The sequence below is a fragment of the Anarrhichthys ocellatus genome, unplaced genomic scaffold (assembly GCF_004355925.1).
Source record: "Anarrhichthys ocellatus isolate YVR2014 unplaced genomic scaffold, GSC_Weel_1.0 scaffold1968, whole genome shotgun sequence".
Lineage (NCBI taxonomy): Eukaryota > Metazoa > Chordata > Actinopteri > Perciformes > Anarhichadidae > Anarrhichthys > Anarrhichthys ocellatus.
In genome coordinates, this window is record NW_022281942.1 from 1 (window position 1) to 4,970 (window position 4,970).

The 4,970-nt window shown below is 38.0% G+C and overlaps 1 pseudogene; it reads right to left on the reverse strand.

Annotated features, from left to right (window-relative positions):
- Nucleotides 1-1,124: 1,124 nt before the first annotated feature.
- Nucleotides 1,125-2,382, reverse strand: LOC116378016 (natterin-3-like; annotated as a pseudogene).
- Nucleotides 2,383-4,970: the final 2,588 nt, after the last annotated feature.

Sequence of the window (4,970 nt, forward strand, 5' to 3'; positions counted from 1 at the left end):
ATATCTGGTGTTAAATGATCACAAGAAGATATTACTTTGTGGTAACACGGTACCAGCAGGCCAGAAACTCGACCTTTATGGATCGTGACCCCTTAAAACAAAGTCCCTTCGGCCTGTTCTGACAAATTTACAACTTGCGAATTGCAAAGTGAGATTGTCTCCCTCTCGACCATGTCGACACCTTTCAGTTATTACAACAAATAAGCAAATTCTGACACAATCTGGCCTCGTATTTGACCTTTGGTGCATGTCGCCCTGTCAACAACAACAAAGAAAATACTGTAAACTATTTTCTATGGGGTATTGTGAAGAGGATGATGCGAAATGCCAGACCCAACAATGCAGAAGAGCTGAAGGCCACTATCAGAGCAACCTGGGCTCTCATAACACCTGAGCAGTGCCACAGACTGATCGACTCCATGCCACACCGCATTGCTGCAGTAATTCAGGCAAAAGGAGCCCCAACTAAGTATTGAGTGCTGTACATGCTCATACTTTTCATGTTCATACTTTTCAGTTGGCCAAGATTTCTAAAAATCCTTTCTTTGTATTGGTCTTAAGTAATATTCTAATTTTCTGAGATACTGAATTTGGGATTTTCCTTAGTTGTCAGTTATAATCATCAAAATTAAAAGAAATAAACATTTGAAATATATCAGTCTGTGTGTAATGAATGAATATAATAGACGAGTTTCCCTTTTTGAATGGAATTAGTGAAATAAATCAACTTTTTGATGACATTCTAATTATATGACCAGCACCTGTATATATATCAAGACATATAAAACATAAAAGAAGGCTTATTCTTTTGCTTCATTACATTGTTATGTCTATCCAACATACAATTTGTCAGGTACTGTATCTCATTGAGCCTCCATTATTCTATCAATGAACTAAACTGACGAGTCTAACATTTAAATGTACTGAATACGTTTACATGCACACTCATATTCCACTGTTAAAAAGAAGAAACAGTTAATGCCAAGTATTTGTATTGTCTTATAAGATATATTAAGGCAAATAAAACATAAAAGCAGGTTAATGTTTTAGCTTGATTACATTGTTAAGGGTATCCAACATACAATTTGTCAGGTATTGAATCTCATTCAGCCTCCATCATTCTTTCAGGGACAGGGTGTGGGATCAGGTACAGGCTCACAGGGATCCACCACAGACCAAAATTCCATAACCTGGATGCCTTTGTAGGTCCCAGAGATGGACGTCCATGTGGTCTCCCCATTGCTGTAGGTGCGGTGGAGGCGTGCAGTGTAGGGGATGTCTGCCCCGTACATATATCCCACCATACTGACACCACAGGAGAGGTTTGGTGGGACATCGTGCTGAACAGAAACAGTGTGGGCTGTCGCCGTGGTATAAGTTGTCCCCTCGCTTAACTGGAGGGTCATCTCCACGCTAATCTCAATGTCTGCAGAGCAGATTATGGGGATTCCAGCAGTGATGGTAGTCTCGATTCCCACTGTGATAGAAGAGCTGGTGTCCCACCTTTGCTCCACTTGGATTTTCTTTGAGAGGGAAGCTGTCTGTGTCACTGTCTGGCAGTCCTTGTTGGTGAGGATAGCTTTGCCCATGGTCTCTGGAGGATAAGTGATGATTTGAACCCAATCAGTCTTGTACTTGACATCAGAGATGTCCTCACTGTAAATATCTTTGTTAAAGGTCAGGACCTGGTAGTCCTTGTACCAATACTCAGAACCTCCCTAGGGAAGGAAGAAGGCCTGACTTTTAACTTCCACCTTTCCAAGACCAAACCGGTTCTTCCCAACATAAATGCCTATGGAGCAGGTCCTGACTGAATTCTGAGGCACTGAACCGTAGGAGCCTTTCTTCCATTCCAAAAACTCAAAGTTGTTGTTGTTCACCAGGATCTCACATGGGGAGCCATGATACTCTTTATTGTACCATGGGTAGTGGCAGGAAGGAGTTCAATCCAAGCCAGGGTTGTAGAAGCTTTTAAATGGACAGTTCACCGTTACACTAAAAATACTAATTAGTCATCTTATCTTTAGTTATGTTTATCAATCAAGATTGTTTTTGTGTGAGTTGCAGAGTGTTGGAGACATTCACAGTAGAGATGTCTGACTTCTCTCTCATAAAATGAAACTAGATGCCACTCGGCTTGTGATGCTCAAATCGCCAAAAAGCTGTGTCTCATTCCAGAGCTCATGACCCAGCTACTGAAGACAATCCACACACCTTGTCTAGAGTAGTTTCATGTTGATGAAACAATCTAGATTGATACCTGGCAATACAGGTGAGAGGAAGAATATGCTTTTTTAAATTTATGGGTTGAACTGTGGGCAGTCAGGGTTCCAGTTTCTGGTGAGAAAGTGTTTCACAAGAAAAGGTAACAGAGTACTGCATCCTGATTTTGTTAGTTTTTTCCCTAAAACACAACATACTTTGCTGTTAAAACATATTTAGAAATGTGCTGTGTCAACAGTTATTGTTATTATATGCAAGTGTCAGCAAAGTTCCATTTTTCAAAAGGAACCCTCCAACATTTGATCCTTTTCCCCTTTTCATTTCCTAAGATATGACTCTAAAACTAATTTCAGGACACGTGAAATCAAGTCAGCATTAACCTGATGTAACTTTTGTTTCGTACTTTACTAACGTCAGAGTGAACCTACGTGAAAGTTGACCTTCAAAAGAGCCTGTATGCATGTAATAAGCAGAAACTGAAACTCCGTCCCTGACACGAGCGAAGCTGATGGTAGAGGAGAACCTTAAGGGTCATAGTTCAGGCTGTTCCCGTACAGCGTTCGTTTCGATACATAGACGAAAATTGGTCGGCCGTAATTCTTAACCCTGGTTTATACTGTGGATTTGTACGGTAGCGTGAGCCTCCACAGATGATGCAAGAGCTCCGAGCACACACGGAGGCGTTCATACTCAATGTGCTGTTCGTTGCATTATTCTCCGAAACCCCAGGGAGCGTACAAACAAAATGATCTGTGAATCATGCAAGAAGACAATGAGTGTAACCCGTACACTGCCGAGGAGCGATTGTAATCAACTGCAATTAATTAGAGTGGAAACTTTGCCAGATATATTTCACACAAACACTTCACCATAAGCTCACTTCAAATGTTGTTTTGAATGGTTTACATTGCTATTGTTGCAGCTCTGCACTCTTTAAACTCTTGGACTAAACATGTTTTCCAACTAGCCCCAACAGGATATTTAGTTCTCTGGTTTTAAATAAGATTCTTGATGGAGAAAGACCTGGTGAAAAAGAGAGAGAGAAACAACATCTCTCTACTCTGATGGCACTGGACCGTTACTGTTTACTGTTCAATGTCAGAGCCAAGTCAAAGTGAAAGTATGTGTGCAGTGTTTGTTCAATGACTCAGCCATGAAGACATTTGGGAAAACACCAGCAACGCCTCTTTAAAGGCGTTCTATTCTGTGTCCTTCTGTCTTTCAGTTCTCTTGTTTCATGCCGAGTATGTAAAGATATTTGTTGAGCAATTTTAAAACAAAATTCTTCTCCTTTCTCTTCCTGTGAAACTTTCTGAAGTTTTTATGACTTGTCTTGATTGTTTTCATAAATGCATCCAATAAAGTGTGATTCATCCGGTCCATCACATTAACCTAAGATTGACTGTTAGTGTGTTGTAGTGGTGAACAGAGCAATACAATGTGTTAGAGGTAGACTGTGTCTGTGTTCTGTAAACAGTTATCTTACTCTTGTGATCAATAACATTGATCTGAAGCTCAATTCTGAGTCTGTTCTGTTCAAAAATAGTTTTCAAATAAATGATAAATATATCTGTTCAACCCTTATCAGTCTCAAGCATATAAATAACCTTCTCATTAGGTCTGTGGATGTATAAAGACAACTGGATACAGAGTTGGAAAAAAAAAGATAGTTTGTTTTATTGTTCAATTAAAAAAACGAAAATACAGAAATACCATGTTTTTTTTAGTTTTCCGTTCTTGTTGCCTGAATCCAAAAACGAGAGAACCAAACTCAAATAACGAGCCAATTTTGGTTTTTGCAAATCCCTCTTTTGTTTTTTATTTTGAAGAGAGACACAAAGCAAGACAGGTAGTACAGAAGTACGAGAATGTCAAAATAAAAGCCACGGCAATAGAATGAGCTTTTGCAAGGAAATTGTTAGTCTATGATGCAAGCACACAGCAGGATACCATTAAAATAATATATATACATGGGCTGATAGGAGTATGATAGCAACAGTAGTTGACTACAGAAGATTTAATATGCATTAATCCATGTACACAGCAAGAATCAAGTTTTTGATTAATTGTTGCATTGTTATATGCAATACAGTTCATAATATAGTTTAATTAAAGTAATTTGGTGTGCGCGGAGTTGTTGCCGTTAGTGCTGATATTTATTTTGTGACCATATTGTGCTGTTGAGTGAATGCAGAGCATAGACTGTATAAGGAGACGTAGAGTAAACGTGTTTACGTGTCTTCCAGTAGATGGCAGTATTTAAACCATATATTCATATGCCTGTGTCTTTGTTGATGATATAGGTTATTGATACAGATGTATTTAATGCTGTTTATTTAATCTAATATTTGATGTTTATGGCTAATTTGCAACCTATTTATATTCATTTATTTGTATTTATTTGTTATATTTATGTAATTTTAGAACCAAAAACACCTACATGGAAGAGTGAGCATGTGTTGATCATGAGGCACTAAATAATGACAATTGAAAAATAAAGAGTCATTTGGTTTATTCTTATTAAACAGCCTTCAGTGTACCTTGTTTCAGTTACCACACAAAATGGCAAATGCATTAGTTTCTAAGATAATAATTATCTAAAAAGATGCAAAAGTAATTTCTTTCTCACAAAATGTATTGGGGCACTTGATTATTTATGTTTAGATTTATATGTAGCTTTATATTTAGTTTCACCAATATTTCACATCAACTAAGAGATATCTTACGTTGCCTCTTTTATTTTTCTT